General features: G+C 44.2%; 1 protein-coding gene across 2 annotated transcripts in view; it reads right to left on the bottom strand.

Moving 5' to 3' along the window:
- Positions 1–24,249, bottom strand: part of PCGF5 (polycomb group ring finger 5) — a 117,368-nt gene extending 93,119 nt beyond the window's left edge. For both annotated transcript variants that reach the window (XM_040254505.1, XM_040254510.1), the window contains exon 1: positions 24,169–24,249. The gene's annotated coding sequence lies outside the window, so the exon portion shown is untranslated. The remainder of the gene's footprint in view (positions 1–24,168) is intronic.

The following is a 24,249-nucleotide window of genomic DNA, read 5'->3' as shown; positions in this document are numbered from 1 at the left end:
GCTCTAGAGCCCACGAGCTGCAGCTTCCGAAGCCTGCTCGCTGAGAGCCTGTACTCTGAAACAAGAGAAGCCTCTGCCAGGAGAAGCCCGTGCACCACAATTAGGGGGCAGCCCCTGCTATCCACAGTCAGAGAACGCCTGTGCATAGCAATGAAGACCAAAAATAAAATCATAAAAAGGCGGGGTCACCTTACAAATTCCACCTGCTAGAAGGTAAATATTGTAACACATCCAGCACTTAACACAAGCCTGAAGCACAGTGAGCACTCAGTGAACACCAGCAGTCACTGCAATGATAACACTGCCCATGAGATTCTATCTTCCGAACATGGCCACACTAACACGTACCTTACGCCCCACAGAGCTCCTTGCAGTGGTGCGGATACGCCTCCATCAAGCGTTATGACTGTGAACCCTCCTTTTGAATCTGGGCAGGCCTGTGACCAGGTACAAGTGATTCTATGTGACTTCCAAGACTGGTTATAAAAGGTGACACAGTTTCCTCTGGCCCCTCCTCTCTTGAGCCATGCTCCTTGGGAGCCCCGGGGGGCCACGTAACAAGTCTTGGGACCTTTGATGCCTCCATGCTGGAGAATCCACATGGAGAGGTCACACAGAGAGAAGGACGCATCTGAGGAGCCCAGGTGTCTCAGACCAGGCACCAGTAAGCGAGCAAGCCTTAAGACGATGCCACCCCAGCCTCTAAGCCTTCTGTCCTGATCCTGAGTAGAATGGAGACAGGCCACAGAGCCAACCAGAATCAAAATTCGTGACCCACAGAAACCACGAGAGGCAACAGATGACTGTTTTATATCAAGTTTGGGGTGGGTCTGTCTATCAGATGACCAGAGCACTGCCAGTAATGACTCCCCGTTTGCTTCTAACAGAGAAACCACAGCATGTTACTCTTTTGTTTAAGAAGGATTCCAGCGGACCACAACGTCACACCAAGAATAAAAAGAATTGGGGAAGCTCCTCGGGGAACTGGGAGACTTGAGGGAGGGGCTGCGTCTCCTCCATCAGTGAACCCCCAAGGCCTCAGCAGCTCCTCACTTAGTAAGTAGCTTAACTGCATGAGATGAGCCACATGGCATGGAAAAAGTGAACAAGAAGATGAATTATGAAAACCATGTATTCAACAAGTACAGACTCCTTCCACTGGGTGCTGGGTATCCTATTGTCAAGCTACCCTCCCGTCACCGCAGGAACCCACTGAGCTTTCTGACACACACGGAGTCCTGTGACGGACTTCAGACTCCATGAAGCAATCCATGATCAACGGGGGATGGGAGCAAGTGGATGAGAAAAATGAATGAATTACCCCTGCCCCCAGTCTGTCCTCCATCGGACAATTCCAGGGCATGTTCCTGGAGGGTCACCTGTGGGATCAAGCCCCAGCTATCCATAGTGGTCACCAAGTTGCTGAACAAATCTTGGCTCCAGTTTCCTTTCTTTCCTATTAACTCTTTTCAGAGGCCAATCCTTTTCTTTGGTATTACTACTCAATATAAACTAATTGTCCCATAAAGCCTTGTCCAGGTTTTGTTACTTAGAGGAACCCAGCTTAAGACTCACTTAAATTTGATTTAGTAAAATATGATTTATGTCCAACAATTTAATAACCCTATAAGGCAAGTTATCTTCTAGAAAGTGATAGAAATGATAAGAAAATAATATTGGGCTTTTCTTGCATAATTGTACTTTAAGTTGTCCTTTAATTTTTGGCTTTTTTTTTAAAGAGAGGCGGTATCTAGTATTTGGTGGCACTTTTCTCAAAGGTGTATGGAGTCGTTTACTCCTTTCAATTCATGATCATAAATTTCTTATGGGCTTTTAATGCTTCCAAGTAATCCTACTACATATCCCTGGCTTGTTAAATCCCCCAAACCACCTTCTCCATCCTCATTCTCATCTGCTCTCCTATTCCACTAAGAAGATGGGCGCATCAGAAGAGAAAGTCCACACACTCCCACCGCATTCACCCACCCTCCACTTGCAACTCACCAATCTCCTACCAAAGTAGATATCAACTCACGCCCTACAAACACACCATCCTTCCTGCCCACCCAAGCACATTTCCTCAGCAATTCTTAGCTCCCATCAGCATACAAACATGCCCTTAACGCTACCTCTAAAAAAATAAAAGCAAAGAAAGTTCTCTTGATGCCCCTTTTCCTGACAGCTGCCACCCCTTTTCTCTGCTCCCCTTTTCAGGAAACCTTCATCAGCATCACCTCGCTCGTCACCTTATGTGGTCCATCAGCTGCATCTCTCACAAACAATCGCTCCCTCTTCCTTGACTTGCTTCCTTCACTTGCCCTCCGGACACCACCCTGTCTCTGTCTGCCCCCATCTCCTTGGCTGATCATTCTTGGTATGCTCTGCTGTTTCCTTCTTCCTCACTGATGGGGAATGCCAAGGGTTCAATGCTTTGAGCAGAGACAGAGAAGAGAAGAGGACATTCTATTGGTGATCTCCTCCATCCCCAGGCCTTTAAATACCAACCGCACACTTCCAGGCCTCCCTCCCCTCCTCTCCAGATTCAGGTCCAACTGCATTCTCTGTGTATTAGTTTTCCACGGCTGTGGTGACTGTCACAGATCTAGCCTGAGGACAACACAAGTATTTTCTGATGGGCCTGCAGGTCAGATATGAGTTTCACTGGGGCAAAATCAGATGTTGGCAGGGCTGTGTTCCTTTCTCAAGACTCTTCCGAAAGATTCGTTTGCTTCTTCTGGTTTCTAGAGGCCACCTCCATTCCCTGGCCCACTGCCCCCTTCCTGTCTTCAACGCCAGCCACACTGAATCTCTCTCACGATCTGATCCTTCCAGAGTCACATCTCCCTCTGGCCACTAAAGGAAAGGTTCTCCACTTTTAAGGACTCATGTGATTAGGCTGGGCCCAATGGATAATCCAGGATAATCTCTCCACCTCTAGGTCCTTAATTTAATCACATCTGCAAAGTCCCTCTTGCTACCCAAGGTGGCATGTTCACAGGATCTGGAGATTAGGATTTGGACATGTTTGGATGCCACTGCTCTGCCTCTCCAAACGGCTATCTAACAGACACAGTCGCTATGTTCAAACTGACTTCCAATTCTCCCCCATCACAAATCTCCTCCACCCACAGCTTTCTACATCTTGGTTGACTGCAACTGCCTCTTTCTAGTTGTTCAGGTCCCAAATGAGAGAATCATCCCTGACTCTTCTCTCTCTCATATCCCACATCTAAATCACAGAAGAGTAGACTATATCTTCAAAATATATCTAGAATCTGGCCACCTCTCATCACCTCCACTACCCCCGGCTGAAGCCACTGCCACCTTGCATCAGAATTGCTGTCACTTCCTATTTGGTCTCCAGCTTCTCCCCTACAGTTCATTTTCAGAGCAGTCAACATGATCCTTTTAAAAATTAAGTTGACACATTACTTTCTGATCAAAATGCTCCAAGGACTCCCTAGGTCACTGGGAATAAAAGCCAAAGCCCCTGATAGTCTCCACCGTCCACCCCAGTTGTCTTTCTAACCTCCTCCTCAGCGTCCCTTGCTTTCTTCACTCCAGCCACGCTGGCCACTTGCTGTCCCTCTAACCCTCCAGATGGATTTCACTCAGGGACTTGGCTCTCCTTGTTCTCTCTTCTGGAATACTCTTTCCCTGATACCTATGGCTATCTTCCTCAGTCCTTGTACTAGTTTTCTATTGCTGCTATGAGCAATTACTACAGAATCAGTGACTTAAAACAACATCCATTTATAATCTCCTAGTTATGTAGGTCTGAACTCTGGGTACATCACGGCTCTGCTGGTCCCCTGCTCAGGGTCTCACAAGGCCAAAATCAAGGTATCAGCAGGGCTGCGTTCCTTTTTGAAGGCTCTAGGTATTAGTATAAGCTTCCCTGATAGCTCAGTTTGTAAAGAATCCACCTGCAACGCAGGAGACCCTGGTTCAATTCCTGGGTTAGGAAGATCCACTGGAGAAGGCATAGGCTACCCAATCCAGTATTAGTATGCTTCCAGGCTCATTCAGGTTGCTGGCCAGACTCAGGTTCTTGCAGCTGTCGGATGGGGGTCCTGTTTCCTCACTGGTCGCTGCTCCTCAAGGCTGCTCTCCCTTGTTTTCACTCTCCACATGGCCCCTCTCCAGCACCGGCAGGCTGTATCTCCCTCACATTTGGGTTGCTCCAAACTCAGCCATATCTCTGTGATTCAAACCACTCACTCTACTTTTAAGGGCCACCCAGATTATCCAGGATGATCTCTGTATTTTAAGGCCTGTAACTATAATTAAAGCTGGAAAGTCCCTTTGCCATGGAACGTAACCTATTTACAGGTTCCAGGGATTAGAGCATGGACATCCTGGGAAGCTTTCTGTCCACCATGCCTCCTTTCCTGACCATGGCATTCATGCTGCAACCCAGCTCTCCACTCCCCATCACAGTTCATCCCCTTTTCTTGCTCAATTTTCTCATTTTTCTATAGCTCTGACCATCTTATAACAAATCAAATAACAAATATGTACTATGCTTATTGATTATCTTATGTATTCCCCTGCTATAAAATTAACTCCTTTGGGTCAAGGATCTTTCTTTCATTCAATGCCAATCTAAAGACTAGCTAGAAGGTATGGAGTAAGCACTTCTTGGATGAATAAATAAACTTATTCTGTCGCTTAACATTCTCTAACCCCATTTCCACAGATTGCTTTTAGTTTCAACAGTTCAAAAATACTTATAAGAACAAAGATCTTGACTGGTGATGAGGAATATGGATAAATATCAAAGGACTGATCTCGTAACGTTGCCCCACAGCTGAGGTGAATAGCATCTAACTAACTCAGTTCTCACTAATAAAGACATCAATGTTTGCTGGATAAAAATGTTTGTTATTGCTACAAAAATAACAATGCTTTATTTTTTATGCTATTATCCAAGTACATGGGCAAAACAAATTGAGTTGTTGAGTTTATCTGGTCTCAATAGGCATAGAAAAATAAATGACTAAAATTGTCATAAATGATTTGTAAAAACTTCCATAAATGCCTGTGTAGTGGGAAAAAGAAATATACTGGTTTGAGGAGGTACCATGAGAAAGCACTGACACCTACTGATGTTTAGACTACCGACTGCCAGTCAGTCAGTTCAGGGTCAGAGGGATTATGACAAAGCAAGAAAGAAAAAATATTTCTTTTGAAGACCAAGTCATTTTAGAGATAAAATCCAAACTTCACAGAGAAGACAACTGAGGCTCAGAGAGGGTAAGTGACTTGTCTTATCTCACACAGCTAGTCAGTGATCTGATACTTTGGACATACAGTCTTACAGAATAGGGAAAGTGAAATTTCTGCAGCCTCTCTAGGCATTTAAAATGTTCATTTAATGAGCTGATTCTCTGCTTCAAAGGGCTGGATGCAGCACAGATGCTGACAGACAGGGAGACTCTCCCTACCAGCACTATACTTGGCCTGACCAGGTCAAAATGCTACAGAGGGGACAGGCCTAAGGGTATGGCGTGGCCACAGGCCTTGCAACCTCAGAGTGACTGGAGGAGGACCCCTTAGGGCATCACCACACAGGGACAGGCTGACGGTGCAATACATTTGAGAAATCAAGGGGCTGAGGAATAAAATGGAACGATACCTCACTAGATTAACTGTATGCTAATAGAGGAAAATAATTGTTACCTAAGGATCCTGACAAAATCTGGAAGTATTTATATGTATTTTATGCAGACTTGTTGCCAGCAGAAAGGCAAAAAATGAAGGAAAGTATATTTTCAGAGAAGAAGAAATAAGACATGTTTTGAATGGGGTTCTCACACAAACACAAAAGACAGCAAGAACTGATGCAAAATAGCTTCCAAATTTACCAAATCACTACCTTCTGCCTTCTGAATACCTACAACAGAAATGCAAAAGAGCACAATAATTCAGTTCTATATTTAAAACAAGAGGCAAGAGCTATTTGTTTGGTGTTTCTTAAGACAGTGTCTCATTCATTTTTGAGCTTCTGGCAATAAGAAAAAAAAAGTCAAGAAATTGGTTGATTAAGGCAATATACACAGAGTGATTTCCTCAATGAGAGCGCATCAATGTTATGAAGGAGAAAATAAGTCTATTTTTGGAGTCACCAATCAACTTTCCTCTCCATGGATACAGGATGTGTTTTATAACTTTCCAGAATCACAGATGATTCAAAATGACCTTGGTAATAATTGAGACTAAATCTCATATTTTATACACGAGGAAACTAAAGCTTAGAGACTTGGGGAGACTCTGACGCCACAGCCCTTTAATGACACATCACGACAGAACTAAGTCCCCTCACTCCTAAGGAAAAATGTAAAACTGTAACCTCCAAAAGAAAGTACCCCTTAATTTTTCTCTGGGTTTTATTCATTTGTAAATGACATGAAATTGTTTTGGCAGTTAAGATCTCCATATGTTTCTACATGATTGGGAAAACCTTTTCAAAATTAGTCTTATAACTTCAACACAACTTGAAAACATCTCTGTGTTTAATACTGGCCCTTAAGGTTTCAACCTACTTCCTACCCGTAGAAGAGGCCCACCCAAAAGAGAACAGATAAACCACGTGCACTGTGTGCAGGAGTCTATGACGTCCATTATCCTGGATATTTAATATTTATACTCTTTGATTTTTCTTTAACTTCCCTCCATTTTCATGTGGATAAGTATATATCTATGTAGCGGTTTAGTCATGAAGTTGTGTTCAACTCTTGTGACCCTACGGACTGCAGCCCACCAGGCTCCTCTATCCATGCGACTTTCCAGGCAAGAATAGTGGAGTGGGTTGCCATTGCCTTCTCTAGGGGATCTTCCCAACCCAGGGATCAGACTTCAGTCTCCTGCACTGCAGACGGATTCTTTACTGCCTAAGCTACCAGGGAAGCCCAACACACATATACACACGTGCACATATATGTGTATATTTGGAAAGAGCTGTTAACCTGGACATGTGGTAGGGGCAGATCAGACTAAAACTTAAAGCAACACAACCGTCATGTCATGTGCTACGAAGTGGAATTTACTTTCAGACCTCTAATCCAGCAAGAACAGAGTCTCGACACTTTACAGAGAAATCGCGTAAGGATTCATCCAGCATTTATTGTATGTGTCCACTGTGTGCCAGGTCCTGTGGTATGGGCTGGACGTTCAAAGATCACGTCCTTGCCCTCACTAAGTCAACAGCAGAGACACATGTGAACAGATGCTCACTGTGGTGTGGTGGTGCAGTAGAGCGGCTGGGTGATGGAACAGTGGCGACAGGATGGAGGAAGATGACCAAATATCATGGGGGTAAAGGGATAATGCCTGGAAAGGGGACAAAATTACCAGCAGGACTTTGTAAGGGAAGAGACGTTTCTTCCCAGGCAAAGACAAGGAATTGTTTTAGACGGAGGCCTGACCATATGCAAAAGCAAGAGACGAAGTGGAATGGCCTGTCAGGATGCAAAGTGCAAGGGTCTACCTGCCCCACACCTGTACCCTCTGTAGCCAATGCCAGCTGGGCTCACTTTACATCTGTCATCACCCAGAGGGACCGTCATGCTGCCCAGAGATCACAGCTCCTGTCCTGGAGCCATCTACTCTTCCCCATCCTAGACCACTCTTCCATACCTATATCTTCCTTCAAACCTCCGATATCTTCTCCCCTGTCCTTGAGCTCAGCTAAGGAATGAGAAAAACTACTGTCCAGGGAAGTGACAGGTGATGAGGGTGGAGAAAAGGTAGGGCCAGGTCAGAGAGCTCTCAAGACACCCTGGAGATTTGGACTCCATCCTCAGAGTCTATCCTCAGCCATAGATTTACCTCCACAAATGAGGACTCTGGCAGAACGGCTGTGAGGAATAAGAGTGCAGGGAGTTCCAGTAAAGAAATTAACATTAATGAGAATTAAGGAGGGTCTGACCCAAGAAGGAGTCTATGAAGCAGACAAGTTTATGTTAAGGAAATAAAATCAAAACCCTATTTTTGACTGAATGGTCTTAGCCACACAATTATATTTAATTTTAATCCACTGGTTTTTATGCTTGTTGTTCCCCAAGAAATTGTAATTTACATACTTTTAATATACAGAAGAGTGTCATCTGCTTCTAGGATCATCCTTGTAAGAATAACAAAAGAAGTAACATCTGAGCTGAACGAAAGCCTATGATTTTTGAGCAAATCAAGTCATCCATTGCCATTAGCATTGGAAAATCCTGAGAATAACAACTGTTTATTCACCAGGATGGTTAAGTCACTCAAGTTTTAGGACAAGTTAAGACAAACTATAGGAAATTCTCTAAAATTTCCTAAGTATTTGGCAAAGGATAAGGAATAGAATGCTGGCTATGTGGAAACTTTGCAAATACATATATTTATAGGTAGGGCTTCCCAGGTGGTTTTGTAGTAAAGAATCCACCTGCTAAGGCAAGAGATGTGGCTTCAATCCCTAGGTCGGGAAGATCCCCTGGAATCGGAAATGGCAACCCACTTCAGTATTCTTACCCAGGAAATCATGTGGACAGAGAAGCTCGACAGGCTACAGGCTATGGGGTTGCAAAGAGTTGGAATGATTTAATGCCTAAGTAACAACAAAACATATACACAGGAAGTAAATGTATAGCCTTCCCTAGAGAAAACAAAGCATCAAAAAGTTTCTAATATAATCTTCCCATGATCTCTTAGTGAAAGGATGTAGGAGACAGAAGGATCCTTTGGGAAGAAAAAAAGAGAGAGAGAGAGACACTAACTTTGTATCTGTTCATCACTTTAAATATTTTTCCTGTTAGGTGACATATGGGTTTTAATGAAAAGGCTATTTTTTCTTCTTAGGCATGTCCCCTCTGATAGCCACCTTTAGTCATGTGTGTGTGCACGTGCGCCTAGTCATGTCTGACTCATTGCAACCCCATGGACTGTAGCCCACCAGGCTCCTCTGTCCATAGGATGTTCCAGGCAAGAATACTGGGGTAGGTCGCCATTTCCTTCTCCAGGGGATCTTCCTGATCCAGGGATCAAACCCACATCTCTTGCATCTCAGATATTGGCAGGTGAATTCTTTAACCCTAGCGCCACCTGGGAAGCCCACAAAGTAGGTGCAGTCATGCATAAAGGCTACGGATACTTCCTAAATTGCTATAAAGTCTACACTTGAAGATCTTTACCTGTGAGTCGCAGCAAGTGTGCAGAGCTTGAAACAGTGGTTCTTAATCCTATCTGCATGTTAGTGTTACTCAGGAAGTTTAAAATATATGTACACACACATATATACACATATATATCATATCTGGGCCCCACCCTAGACCAATGGTATCAGAAACTCTATAGAGATAAGCCCTAGAAGCCCCTAGGTGATTCCACAAAGCAATCAGAATTGGGAACCAGTAACCAGAACCTTGTTTCTTTAAGTGCCGTCTGAGAACCAACAGCATCCCCTGGGAGCTTAATGCAGAATCTCTGGTCCCACCTGAAAGCAACTGAACTGGAATCTGCAATGAAATGCCATCTAGAGTAATGTGTGTGTGCACGAAGTGTGAGATGCACTGACCTAGAACAGACTTGCACTACGTGGGCAAGCTCTGAATAAGACTGATTGATGGGCTGAATCAATTCCTCACCTTAAAGGTCACACTCTGACCCCAGCATACAAATGTATTAAATGTAAAGTACTTGCTCAGAAACCAGCCAGGACAGCTCCTTCTACCCTGGACATGCTGCGCGAGCCAAGTCCTCCCCGCATGGTGCGGGGCACCATGTGAAATGGTCACGAGCAGATCTTTGACAGCTGATTCACAAGAGCAGCTGAATCTACAGAGGCAGGGAATGGGCCTGGGGAAAGGTGCAAAGGAAAGTAACTATGCCTGTAATTGTTGATAATAAAAAAAAATCAAAAGTTAGATTAAAAAGAAGTTCTTCCCTGAGGTCTAAACTTTCTCATCCACACAACAAACATTTCTCCTTTAAGGTATACAAAACGATCAAAGTCTAGTTCAACAAGACCTCTAACCTTGGGAAATTACATCGTACTGAATTCCTTCATCTCTTGCTTGCTAACCTCCTTCTAAGAATTCCCTCACAGAAAACTAGAGCATTATAGGAACTGTTGGTGATCCCAGGTGCTAGTGGTGAACATCTGGTCAACCACAGCTGGGACCATCAGGGGCCAAACCTAGGGGAGATAAAAGAACTTGAAGGCAACCTGAGGATGCTGTGAATTTAGCCACTGGAGGCAATACCAAATGTAAAGAAACAAAAAAAGTCATTAAGTTCAATTTACTTGAGCTCTAAAATTACTCCATCAGAAATGCAAGATAAGACCATCAATTTAATTAGTTTCTGCAAAACAAAAGGACACAATACTGGCTTTCTGTACAGCCATTCTCACTACTCAGTCATCCAAACGACCTCTCCCATGTCTCTTCTTTCTGTTCTCTTACTCTTCTGACCCCAAACAGATCCACACTGGTTCAGAACTGAGAGTCAGAGAAGATCAGACTGAAGCAGAAGCAGAGAGAGGATAGGAAGAAAAGAAGAAACATTCAAGCAGCCAGAAGCAAGGGTATTTAAACTACTGGCTGGGACTCAGCCCTCCCTATACATCAGAAGCATCTGGGGTTCTTTGAAAAGTTACGAATCCCCTGGGGCCCACCCAAAGCCAAAGAAGCCAGAATCTCAGGAAGGCGGGAGTCATCTTAACTTTTTTAAAGCTCCCTCAAATGATTGTGAGACGCAGTGATTCCAGAGGACTGGAGTCAGTCCTGAGGGAGGAGTCTAACTTTGAAACAATGTTTCTTAACTTTTAATGTATACTTTTAAAAGCTCTGGATTATGTAAATCATTCTCTAATGTACTTATTAGCACTAGATTACTGTTTTTTCTTACTAGTTTTATTTTTGTCAGTATAACTTATGCAAATTACTACCAGGGTTAAAATGAAAACATAGCAGTAACCTCTCTCACATCTCTACTCACCCCCAAACTAACTTGCCAAAGGCAATCTACTCTAAAAATATTTAACTATTTCTCTTTTGATATTTAATTTTATATTCCTAAACAGTATGCTTATACTGATATTTCTTGATTTACTTTTGACTTTCATTTAGTAATTAATAAAATTACCAATGTCTTATTAGCCACTCCAGTATTCTTGCCTGGAGAATCCCATGGACGGAGGAGCCTGGTGGGCTACAGTCCACGGGGTCACAAAGAGTTGGACACGACTGAGCAACTTCACTTTATTAGACACTAGCTTATCCTCTCCCAGACTTCTATGGTGGAGTGAAGTCAATATTCTTTCCCAACCTCTTTGGTAGTATGTATCAGCTCAGTTCAGTTGCTCAGTTGCGTCCGACTCTTTGCGACCCCATGAATCGCAGCACACCAGGCCTCCCTGTCCATCACCAACTCCCAAAGTTCACTCAAACTCATGTCCATCGAGTCAGTGATGCCATCCAGCCATCTCATCCTCTGTCGTCCCCTTCTCCTCCTCTCCCCAATCCCTCCCAGCATCAGTCTTTTCCAATGAGTCAACTCTTCGCATGAGGTGGCCAAAGTACTGGAGTTTCAGCTTTAGCATCAGTCCTTCCAATGGTCAGGGTTAATAAGATATGTGTCTCAGTACATTGCACTAGTCACTATTAAAATACTTCACACCAGCTGGTAAATGACTGCTACCTAAGCTTTTCTTAGGCCCTTCCAGGGACCCTCTCCTGTCCCCATTATCCAGCAAACAAAATGCTAACGTTTGATACAGGAGGGAGCTTTTGGAGCAGTTCTCACTCCATATTAGAATCTATGTTCTGATGGGCTACCAGTTATGAAATATTTTGAATATGTTCCCTAGATGTGGCCATGTGATTAAATTTTTGCCACTGGAATATGAGGGAAAGTGATCTTTGCCACTTGCAGGCTTGAACTTTAAACCTTTGCCCATCATTGCTGTTTCTCATTCCTGTGAGCTGGAGTGCACACAGGCTGCAGTCAAGCACTAACCACTCACACAGCTGAGGACAATGCCTTAGATTCTAAGGCTTAGAGGATGGCAGAGTCACAAGGTGGAAGGAACCTGGGTTCCTGAAGAGCTGCATGGAGCAGAGACATCAACCACGTGAAATGCTCATCCATGAACTGTCACCCAAAGTTAGTATAAATCTCACTCTATGTGCTTTTCCTTGTAAGACCATTTAATTTTTCTGGAGTTTATAATTGCCCTTTACTTCCCCCACTTAATAGGTCTTATGAATCAATAATTTATACCAAACACTCCATAGGAAACGGAAAGTCCCACTGAGGAATATTCCACGCTTGGTCAGATGTACCAGAGCATCTGTTGGTTTTGATTTTGTTTTCATTTGGACACTGGCTGCTGGTAGAGCTTCCTCCTGTTCTGAGCGGGACTGGCTTCTCTCCAGGCCTGCTGCACTATTGCCACCTTGAAATTTCACTGTCATCCTAGAATTCTCCTGTGTTTGACTGTTTCCAGAAGACTGTATATTATTCTTTCTTCATTGATACCCACATTTTTATATCAATCCACAACTTCCTACAAAAAGATGCATAGAAAATAAACTTTGGAGACATTTCACATGCACAAAACGTCCATAATGTATCTTCACCTTGACAGTTTGAAATTCTAGATTGAAAATAATTTTCCTCAGAATTCTGAAAGAATGAATCCATTGTTTCTTAGCTGCCATTCCAATTCCCAATTTTTTGGTATGTTATCTGTTCCCCTCACCCCAGGCAGGATTTAGCTTATTCCCATTTTCATCAGTATCCTAAAAATTTTCTATGTTATGTCTTAAACACACTCCCTGTGTGGATCTTTTTTCATTCATTCACTTGGCTATCTTGTGAACTCTTTCAATCTACAAACATACATCTTCCAGTTCTGGGAAAATAGCTTGTAATATGTCTTTGGTAATTTCTTCTCTTTTACTTTTCCCTGTAATCTCTCTTTTTTGAAAAATTTTTTGCTTATTTTATTTTTGTAGTCTCTCTGGAACTCTTATTAATATAACACATGATCAATTAACTAACTCTATTTTTTACTCCTTTTTATATCTCTGCTTTTATTTCTACTTTTCCTTCTGGTCCTTCAAATGATTTTTGCCATCCTATTTTTAATTAAGACCTATCTCTTATTGTCTAATTATTACCTTATAACCCTGTTCCTATTTCATTAGTTACAGGTGGATTATTTTGATTATTTCCATTTTCTTATTTTTGCATTTCTGTTTCCTCCATGATTTTTTTTTTCTCATTTGTTCTGGTTCCTTCCTTTTCATTGCTGAATGGTTTCTTCAAATGTCTCATATTCACTGACTTTAAATGGCAACCCAATCCAGTATTCTTGCCTGGAAAATTCCATTGACAGAGGAGCCTGAGGGGCTATAGTCCATGTGGTCGCAAAGAGTGAGACACAGTTGAGTGTGTACACACACTTTAAAAAACTAGTTCTAAGTTCCATGTTCACAGAAGGAGTAGGGTGGTTGACTAGTAGTGGGCTCACCATAGGAAGACTGGGTAGTAAGTTTTCTCATTGTGGGAGAAAATATCAGTATATGTAGGTTCTTTTTATTTTCGGGTCATTCATTTTGTCCAGAGAAGAGTCCTTCAATATCCTGCCCAGGTTGGTGATTACCTGGTTACCCTAGGATTGGGAATGAGTTAAAAGGTCATACCAGGTCTCACCATTTGGTATGCACAATTTCATTAAATTACTGTTTTCAGTTGAGCATTTCACCCTTACCTGTTATCCTTAAATCCAGAGCTGCTAATTTTCTCCTTGATTTCTCCAAAGACAAAATATTCAGGACTTTCTCTTGCTATATGGGGTGGGAGAAGTGAACTGTGAGTCTCGTTCCTTTTAGATTTTCAATCAAGCCCTTATTTCCAGTCCCCTGCCCTGCTTCAGAGCCTCTAATTCCAGAGCACTTCTGGAATTCTGGGGAATAAATTGGCCATTTCTTCCTAGTTTCTATTCCCAACCTCCTGAGAATCCCAGGGACGGGGGAGCCTGGTGGGCTGCCGTCTATGGGGTGGCACAGAGTCAGACACGACTGACGCGACTTAGCAGGAGCAGCAGCAGCAGCACCTTTCTCCACTACACTGAGTCAGCTGCCACAGGTCTGTCTGATTCTCATCCTCCAAAAGTGTGCTGGTGTGTCCCATCTCTCGTTCACCATCACTGCAACCGTGCTTCAAGAGAGGCACATTAACGTATGTTCAATCCACCAAACTGCTGAATCCCAACAACTCAATCCTACAACCACAGAAACTGCCCCCCAAAGATGAGCCTTTCTTTATCAATTTTTGAAACACTCATGGCTTTTCTGTTTTTATAGACACATCTGATTAGCTAAGATACTTTCTCAATTATTGTCATGCTTACCATCATTTTCTGTCTTAAGCATAAAAACATAAAAAACAAAACATAATCCTATTCTGGATACCAAAAAATCTTCTGATTTATTGGCTCATTAATTAAGCCTTAAAAGATGGCAGTATTTAGAACACTAGATTATAATGAAAGAAAATACAGGTTGTTTTCATGAACTAAAGCTGTTTTCACTGACTCTTGCCACTTCAGATCTAGCCCATGGTGCCTGAACGGAAAGGTATCTGCCTTGAGAATGTTCAAGTATTTCCAAGAAGACCTTTGACTACTGTATAAGTCATCATCAATACTGGAGTCTTAGTTATTTCATTTCTAAAAACAGGCAAAGGAGGAATGATCAGAATACTTCAAAACTGACTGGGCAAGTTAAGTTTTCTCACATCCAAAGGATTACAACTTTTTGTGTTCCATTCAAAGGACAAAAATCTGATGACTCTAAGCCTGAAGATTGTGACCCTTAAGGCTGAAAGCTCAGGACTTATCCAAAACACTAAGTTCACAGTTATACGAAATAACTACCAAATAAAATACTAACATTACACTTTTGCTCTAATTCCACCCAAAGAAGCACATATTTTGGACCTGCCAATGTTTATAACTTCCCTGAAAAGAAAAAGCAAGCACCTAACAAATAAAAAAGACTTCTGTGCAGGGGTGGGTGGGGAATGAAACTGTCCTATTTCTTGAGCTGGGAGGTAGTTCCACGGATGTTCACTTTTTAAATAATTCATTGAACTAGACATTTACATTTCAAAATGTTATATATATGTTATCTTTTACAGTAAAAAAAAAATACCTTTTTAGCAGTTAAAAGAGAAATAGATTAAAAGGCAAATTTTTCATTTGTCATAAAAGCAGTGCTTTAATCACACTTGGCCAAAACTGTTACACACACTGACATGGCTAAAGGTAGAAAAGTCACTGTGATTCACCTTCAGTGCCTAAACCGGGTCCCACCAAAATTTAACAGTCATCTCAGTTGTTTTATGTGAAACACTTTACTTTTTAAAAATTCTTAAACTTCGGAATGTACCTTTTATCCCACACGGTAATGTTGATATCTTACATGTATATGACACTGTTTATTTGCAAAGCACTTTCACATCAAATACCTGGGAGACAGAACAGGCATTGTGCTCTCCCATGCTGCAGATGAGGAAGCTGAGGCATGTAATAGTTAATTAGTAGAAGGCAATGGCAACCCACTCCAGTACTCTTGCCTGAAAATCCCATGGACCGAGGAGCCTGGTGGGCTGCAGTCCATGGGGTCACTAGGAATCAGACACGATTGAGCAACTTCACTTTCACTTTTCACTTTCATGCACTGGAGAAGGAAATGACAACCCACTCCAGTGTTCTTGCCTGGAGAATCCCAGGGACGGGAGCCTGGTGGGCTGCCGTCTATGGGGTCGCACAGAGTCGGACACGACTGAGCGACTTCACTTTCACTTTTCTCTTTCATTCTTTGGAGAAGGAAATGGCAACCCACTCAAGTATTCTTGCCTGGAGAATCCCAGGGATGGGGTCGCACAGAGTTGGACACGACTGAAGTGACTTAGCAGCAAGGTCACCAACAGTGACAGAATCAGGACAAACTCCAAGTACCATATGTCCAATCAAAGGCTCCTTCAACATTTTATGAGGACAAAGAACTTTCCATTTTGAATTCAAAAGCAGGTTATCAAAGGTGGTCTCTGTGATGGTACCAGTGAGTTTCTGGAGATTCCTGAGACAGGGAGGAGAGAACCACTTGGCATGGCTATGAAATCAACTAACTAAGGACTATGCTCTCACCTTCTGAGTCATTTCACTCACTCCTGGTTAACATAAAAATGCACCTGCTTCCTCAGAAGCTAGTTTAACTCCAACATAAACACGAAAGTTATGAGTGGTCTATAACCTGCGGTTTCGAGGGAAACAAATGCCTGTCTGATACCCACAGGGTTTCCCAAGGGGGAGGGGCGAGGATAATCCCCATCCACACCTGTCTTCTTCCCTGCACCATGCTTTCTCCACGAAGGTGGAGCCGCTTATTTGGTTGGCTTGTGACACTGTGGTTCTGATTCTCAGTCTACAGATGGATGGAGTTTTCCTATCAGAGATCGGGCATGAGAGATTTGGCCTCGTCTCTCTGCCTGAACAGTGAAAGACAGAAATGGGTGTTTCTGCTCTGCAGCCTCAAACTTTCCATCCAGTAGGCTGTTCCAAAGTCTAGCCTAGGGTATACACAGTTTATAAAACCATTTGGGGCTTCCCACTGAGCTGTGTCTTCCAGCCTAGCCTTCATCAGCAATGAAGTAAATTTTTTGATGATCTGCCGCTTCTCATCCATTTTTTAATTGGTAGGAAAGAAGGGGCGCTTTCCACGGGTCCTCCTCAAAGATGCCATCACCCGCCTTTCAGTTAGAAGTCAGACACTGTGGACATGACTCCACAGCCCTCCTCTGGGTTTCTGCGCTCACAAACACAGCTGCTCTAGATAAGAAGCAATAAGCAAGCTTCCTTCCTTAGGAGGAAGCATCCTAAGACTTTGTTCAGTGGATGCTTTTTTGCTCCTTCTACCCTGGAGGGCAGCACTAATCTGAAATTCAGGGATTCTGATTCTTCCCAGAGAAACTCTGCCACACACACACCTGTGATCTGGGTGGGTCTTAGTTTTCCTAGAAAGCCTTTAAAATATTTTAGCTTCCTCATCTTTTAAATGAAGGAATAACTTCCCTCTTTTAAGATGCTTCCAACGTTATGAACTAAAAGCTCAGAAAGGCTTTAATAAATGTATTCCAGAATTTTAAAAACGTGTGTGTGTGTGTGTGATTTGACACTCTGGCCTCATAGTTCCTGAAGATCAGTGAAATTCTACCTCATGTTTGTGTGATTTCACTATCCTCGGGTTCAGCCACACTCTGAATTCACATCATTGCTCACTACTGACCTCTCCATCACGATGAGCTACTGCAAAAGTCCCCCAGGCCCTTCACCACCCAGCCCCGGACCCCCTCCCCCGACACTCCAATCCTCCCTTTCCTTCGCTCTTGCTGAACCAGCCACTACACATTCTACTCTCACATCTCCAGCTCTTTCTCCCGTCCATCAACACTAGTTTCACTCGCCTTCCTCCTCAACCCAGGACCCATATGGAGCTGGCAGTTTCAATGATACTCACACCATCTCCACTTCCAATTTTCCGAGTATTGCTGGAGAAAAAGCATAAATACAGGGAAGACTCATCATATCAGAAGGCTAAGGTGAAGGCTTCTTAGCAACTTGTCAGGTCCTCCTCACCACCATTGGCTCTTGTCATGCTCAGATCCATTCCAAATCTTGTCTCCCCTCCTCCACCTCCCAGCTTTACCTCTCACTCTCAATATACCCTCAGCCAAGAAACTGGCCTCCTCTGTTTTTTTTTTTTTTTTCTTTTTTAAAAAAGAGGCACCAACCCATTTCAGATGCAATCACACTCCCTCCAAGCTTCCAACTTTCTTCTTTCAATGGCAGTTTCTTCTTGTCTTCATTTAATCTTTCCCCCTCCATGTCACATGTTTTTCCATGAATAACCACCTTTGTCATGGTCAAATGATTTATTATTCAAAAGGGGACTTTGTTTTAGAATAAAAACAGGCATTACTTGTCCAACTCATTGTAATATTTGTCCAAATACTATCCTACCACTGAACTGGGATGGCAGATGTCAACTGAGACTGCCTTGGGTAATCTGATACGTGGTCACCTTCTCCAGCTCCTTTCCCTCCTGCTCCAGGAGCGCTCATCACCTTCCTGCTCCCTCTCCTGAGCTTCAGTCTCTTCCTCTCTACTGACAGCCACTCAGTGCATAGCACTCTTGGGCTTTTCGTACAGTTTTAAGAGTGTCCACTGGCCCCCTCATCACCTCGAGTCACTGTCCTCTGATGTTCACAGTCCAATTCCAGTTTACACTCAGGCGTCTCTCAGGGCCCTGGCTGACTTCCGTTTCCACTGCCCAAATGACCCTGACCCTCAAAGGCCACTGACAACAATCTCACTGACAATCCTAACAATCTTTCCCAAGGATTATCTCAGGGTCTCTACCCTAAATTCTCCTTCCTCACCTTTCTTTACCCTAGCTTTTCCTTCTTCTCTCCCAGCTTATCCTCTTGGCATCCTGTTAGCCTCTTTTATCTCCCTTCAAGCCCACAAACATGGTTTTTCTGAGCCCTGTCCTGGCCTTTTACCCTTCTCACTCACACTTGGAAACATTCTCACAGCTTCAGCATCCCCTGTCATAAGGATGCTTGCAATTCCATCTGTTTTTAACAGCTGCCATCCATTTGGACAGTTCCATAGGCACATGGAAATCAACATATCCAAATCCAAACTTCCATTAATTAGACACATCTTCACTGACTGCTTGCACTTACAGGTGCTTCACTAGTGGCCTTCTTGATGATTTCATTTTCTGCCATCACCATCCAAAGTCATTTAGCTTCAATCTGACTCCTCCCTCAATTCCCTCATCCAATCAGACAAAAAATCCCAATGCATTTACTATTTCTAGAGTTTCTCACCCACCCAACTGCCCCTATTCTAACTTAGGTTCTCACTGTTTCTCTTCTGGGAACTATTTTACTAGCTTTCAAACTGGGACTAACCATGACGCCTCCAATACAAACTGATGTCATAGAGCACAGCTTTCATCACCTCATTCCCCCACTCAAACTACTGTTGATAGTTATGCACAACCTACTAACCAGACTCCTTAGCCCAGCATTCAAGATGCTCACAACACGGTCCTACCTCTGCCACGCAGCCTGCTGTCCCACTCTCCTGCCTCAAGGCTCCTCACGCACCAGCTTGACCACATTCCTCTCCATTCTTGGGTATGCTCATATAGCCTTTCCTTCAAATCTTAGCATAGGCTGAGCCCTACATCTCTGCCAGTTGAAACTCTACCAATTCTTTAAAGCCTTGCTCAAGACTCCTTAATTAAAGTTTCTCCATTTTTCCCCAGCTAGAAACAGTACGTTCCTTCTCTAAAATCACAAAGCATTTACTCTGTGCCTCTGTCACAGTTCCTCCACGTAATCAAGTCTGTGGGGACCCATTTTATGGGCTTCTCAGGTGGCACTAGTGGTAAAGAACGCGCCCGCCAGTGCAGGAGACGCAAGAGACGCAGGTTCAATCCTGGGTTGGGAAGACCCACTGGAGGAGGGCATGGCAACCCACTTCGGTATTTTTGCCTGGAGAATCTCATGGACAGAGGAGCCTCGAGGGCGACAGTCCATACGGTCACAAACAGCCAGACACGAACGAAGTGACTTAGCATGCATCTGTCTTAAGCTCCCTACATGTTTCCTAAGCCTCTCAAAGGAAGGGTGCCTATGTCTGATTAACTCATGTACATCCATATACTGCCTTATACATAGTAAGATGAATGAGAGGCTGAAATATTCAAGTTAACTTTGTATCTAGCATATAGCACATAAAATGAAAACGTAGCTAAGATCAAAGCTAATTATACCAAATTCTTAGGAAGGCCTAGAAATTAACCATTTTTGCAGTTGCTGTTATTAGAAGGATATATGAATAATTTCAATTAAAACTGTAGGAAGATTATACATTATTTTTTTTCTTTTTAAAATTTTGACAGTATGGTAACACATTTACAAGAGACTTGGAAAACACATAATGAAGTTACAGATAATTCCACTATATATTACATTTTTAAAGTAGATGAACTAAGATTTGTAATTGGAGTTTCATTATCAAACTCTCAAAAATAGAATATGCACAAAAGCAGTAGGATACAGTAGATCTGAAAAGCACTATGAACCAATTCAACATAATTAAGATTTATACAATTTTGACACATAGGAGGATACAAATTCTGTTCAAGTTCCCATAGACTATAAACTAGGAGACACTAGAACATATGCAGGAACTGTGTATCTTTTATCAGTTCCTTAAACTATACAGTTAGAGAAGACATTAGGGAGCATTTAATTCCCCTCCTCCCAGGCCAGTCACCAGTTCTGCAGTTGAGAAAACTGAAGCTTTAAGAAGTTAAGTTGTTCTCTTGGTCATATAAATCAGAAGTCAAAATATAACTTTCCATTTATTAAGGGCCTAGTGTACACAAGGTAATTTACATACATTATCCAGCGGTATTATCCCCATTCAGAAATGAGAACATTCAAAAAGGTTAAGTAACTTGCTACAGAGAGCCCTGCCTATCAAGGACACAGCTGAGCTTTGGCCTCAACTCTGTCTGGCTGAGAAGTCCAGGCTTTTCCAATTTTTTTAAATTGGAGGATAATTGTTTCACAATACTGTGTTAGTTTCTTTCGTACATCAACATGGACATATGAGGCATACATATGACCCTTCCCTCTTGAACCTCCCTCACTGTGCCAAAGGCAAGACCTTTACCAGGTGTCCTGAAACAGCCTTCTACTGTTCCTTCAGTGAATAATTATGCCAACTAAGCAAGTGCACACACTTACAAGTTGTAAGCCATCTTACTTGAAATTTTGGAGGCATGAAAATTAAGCAACAGCTTCATTACCATAAAAGTTCTAAGGTTAATTACTGCCAACATTCTGACTTTCTTGTCAAAAACATCTTTAATCTGGAAAAGATACATGTTTGCCTGCTTTCTCAATTCTTAAATAAATTTTTTAACTTAAAATGCATTTGTCCAACCACATTCAACAAGTATGTGTTGATCCTTTGGATGTCCAAGGCACAGGGGAGGGTACAAGGTTGAATACGCATCATTTCACTCTAAAAGTTCTCTACCACAGGGACCACTCACTATGGGAGCGCTGGCTGCTTCGAGGACTTCCAAACAAGAAGTCAAGATGCTTGATTCTAATCCAGTCCTGCTCCCCAGGAAAATCATCCCACTATGCTTTAGTTTCCTAAGGCATAAAGGAACTGATAAAAAGGAATGAATTATGCCAACCAACTTTAAGGTCCCTTTTAGCTTTAAAATTCTATTATGTCTGAGCTCACTCTTGAGATTACACTACCACGGAAAGGGAACTTCTGGAAGCCCACTCTTCTCTGGCAAGTAAATTAGGAAGAACTGGGTTCTGAGAAGATTCCTACAATGTAAAGCTATGCCTGCAAAGTTTGTTATTTATAATCAAAAAGTTTGCTAAAGTTTTTCCTGAAGGGAGGTAGTATGAAGCATGACATTCGAATCCTTCTTCCATTATATCACTGACATATTATAGTTTTAATTCTTTACAATCCATTTAAAGTATTCAAATTAAAATATACTTTAAAATAACTCCTTCTATCTACTCTCCTATGGAGTTAAGCTATGGACACTGTCAACAACAGAGCTGAGGCCCCCGCAGAGATGGAAACCTTGTATTCAGTTAAATTAAGACACAGTATTAGTGCTACCTCCTAGGGACCACCCCAAACTATGCTAAATATGAGGCTGGTGTGCAGGCAGTGGGGAGGGAGGAATATAGAAATATCAGTATTTCAAATACCATTGGAAACATATAGTACTGTGGGAACTGACTTTGCCAATTTCCTTTCAATATCCTCTACTTCTCAACTAGCACAGGTAATATTTTTAATCACCCATTAACCTCTACAGTTACACTTTCTCTTGACAAGGCTCCACATGCCTTATCTTTCTTCATACTCGGCATCTTAGGATATACAGCTCAAATCCACCTTGTGCTGTAATTTAACACCACAGAGGAGGAAATGAATCAACCAAAAGAAAATCGGAAGAAAAAAGTTAGAACTGTCCCATCTTAGTGCCTGGCCCACAAAAAAGTTACAGTTAAAGTTCAACAAAGACAGACTCACCAAGAAATCAGGGAAAAGGAATTTATTCATTCACTAGTCAACAAATCCTGAGTGCCTACTATGCCAGGCACTGTTCCAGGTACTAGAGTTACAGCAGTAACAAACCATGCGAAAACTCCGGCCATAGTATAGTTTACCTGCTAGTGCAGAGGGACAGGACTTAAAGAACACCCAAAGAAAATCCTTTCAGATTGTGATTAAGTTCTATGAAGAAAATAATATAGGCCTGGGGGTGGTCCCTGGGGTGAGGGGTGAGAGGCCACTGAAGTTAATCAAGAGGGCCTTGCTGAGTAAATGCCATTTGAGTTGAGTTCTAAATGATGAGAAAACTTTACTCAATCTTAAAAGCGTAGGGCGTGGTAGGAATGAGTCAAGTTAGTCTTTAAGGGTGGTCACAGTGGTCAAAAGTTCTGAATTAAAGGTAAACTAGGCTCCTTGTAGGATTTGGCTTAAAAAAAAAAAAAGCCCTAAACCTAAGTCTTTAAGTAGAACCCCTCTATTTAGGAACTACTTATTTTTAAGATCCACTGACTTTTAAACTTTCTGCTAATTACCCTGGCGGTACTTAAGTAGAGGCAATTACTGGAAGGATCCCTTCTAGTGAGTCCAAAACCTCACTTGACAGCTTGCAGATTCTAATGAGAGGACCCACACCTGCAGCGAACCAGTGCTCTCCACCGACTCAACTCAGCCAGGTGGAATCTCCAAACTCTTCTAAGAAGGGGAATCAAACCTCGGGAAATCTGGGCAAACTGACACCCCCTCCCCGCTAAAGTTCCCCCAAACTGCGGGAGGTGGGGGGGTGGTGGTGGAAATAAACCCCACCCTTTTGCACACTCTCCCCCCCGGCCCTCCAGGGCGTCACCGCCACGGAAGGGCCGCGGTCCCTGGGGCAGAGGCACACGGCGAGTACGCGCGGGGTGTACCGCGCATGAATCATCGGCGCCCGGTCCGCGGGGCGATGATTCATTCACCGTCCCAGAGCCCACGGCCACACGTTTCGGGCGTACGGGTACTGCCGCACACGCAGCTTCCTTAATATTAAACAAATGTTTCGAAGTACAAACGCCCGGAGCCAGAAATGTGTCGACCCAGGCCAGGCGGCGAGGAGGAAACAGCACGTTTCGGCCGCTGCCCGAGTGTTCCCGGGGTCGGGAGGGGAGTGCCGAGCACGTCCGTCCACCCGGCCGCCGACCCCCTTCCAGTCCCCGTTCCCCACTGGCGCGCGGGCAGCGCCCGCAGGGGGCGCGGCGGGCGCACAGGTGGGTCCCCGCCCGCCCGGCCTCCCGCCCCTGCCCGCCACTCGCGGAAGGCCGACGCGCCCTCGCCGCCGCGCCGCCCGCTCGCCCCTTTCCTCTCCGTGACATCTTATATAATAACCCGAGCTAATCAAAACGGAAGCGACGCGCGCTGCCGGGGCCCGGTTCCCGGCTGCCACTGGATGCTCGCGCCCCGAGCCCCCGGCCCCCGAACTAGGCGCCAGAGCGCGCGGCTCCGGGGGAAGGGCCAGAGCGCCGCCTCGGCTCGTCCCTCCTCGGAGAAGGCGCTGCCGCTGCCGGTCCCCGTCAGGAAGCCGCGAGCGTCACAAACTGCGTCAGCTTCTTCAAACACGTTTCACGGGCTCCCTCCAGCCGGGGAGCCGGCCGCTGGGGCAGCCGGGCCGCGGCCCGGGCTGGCTGGAGCCCCTCCGGGCAGGAGAAAGTTCCTCGGGGCCCTCCCCTCGCCCGCGCTGCGCCCGGCCCCGCCGCGCCTCCAGCCCCTCTCCGCGCGACGCCCGCCCCGATGGCAGGTTGGGCAACTTGTGACCCCCGGGCGCCCGGCGGCCCCCGCCCGCCCGCCCCGGCCCCCCAGCCGCTCGGGGACCTCCCCCCAGCCCGGCGGAACCCAGCGACGCCAGAAACTTCCCCGGGCCGCGCCGGGCGGGGGGAGCCGCCCGGGTCCCGGCGCATCGCCCTTACCTTGCTCTCGGGAGGCCACGAGCCGGGCGGGCCGCGCGGGGCGCGTGGTGCGCGAGCGCGCGCGCGTGGGGAGGTAGATGA

The sequence above is a fragment of the Oryx dammah genome, unplaced genomic scaffold, assembly GCF_014754425.2.
Source record: "Oryx dammah isolate SB20612 unplaced genomic scaffold, SCBI_Odam_1.1 HiC_scaffold_14, whole genome shotgun sequence".
NCBI lineage: Eukaryota > Metazoa > Chordata > Mammalia > Artiodactyla > Bovidae > Oryx > Oryx dammah.
The sequence above is the reverse complement of the archived record's forward strand: the minus strand, read 5'-3'. Positions and strand labels throughout refer to the sequence as shown.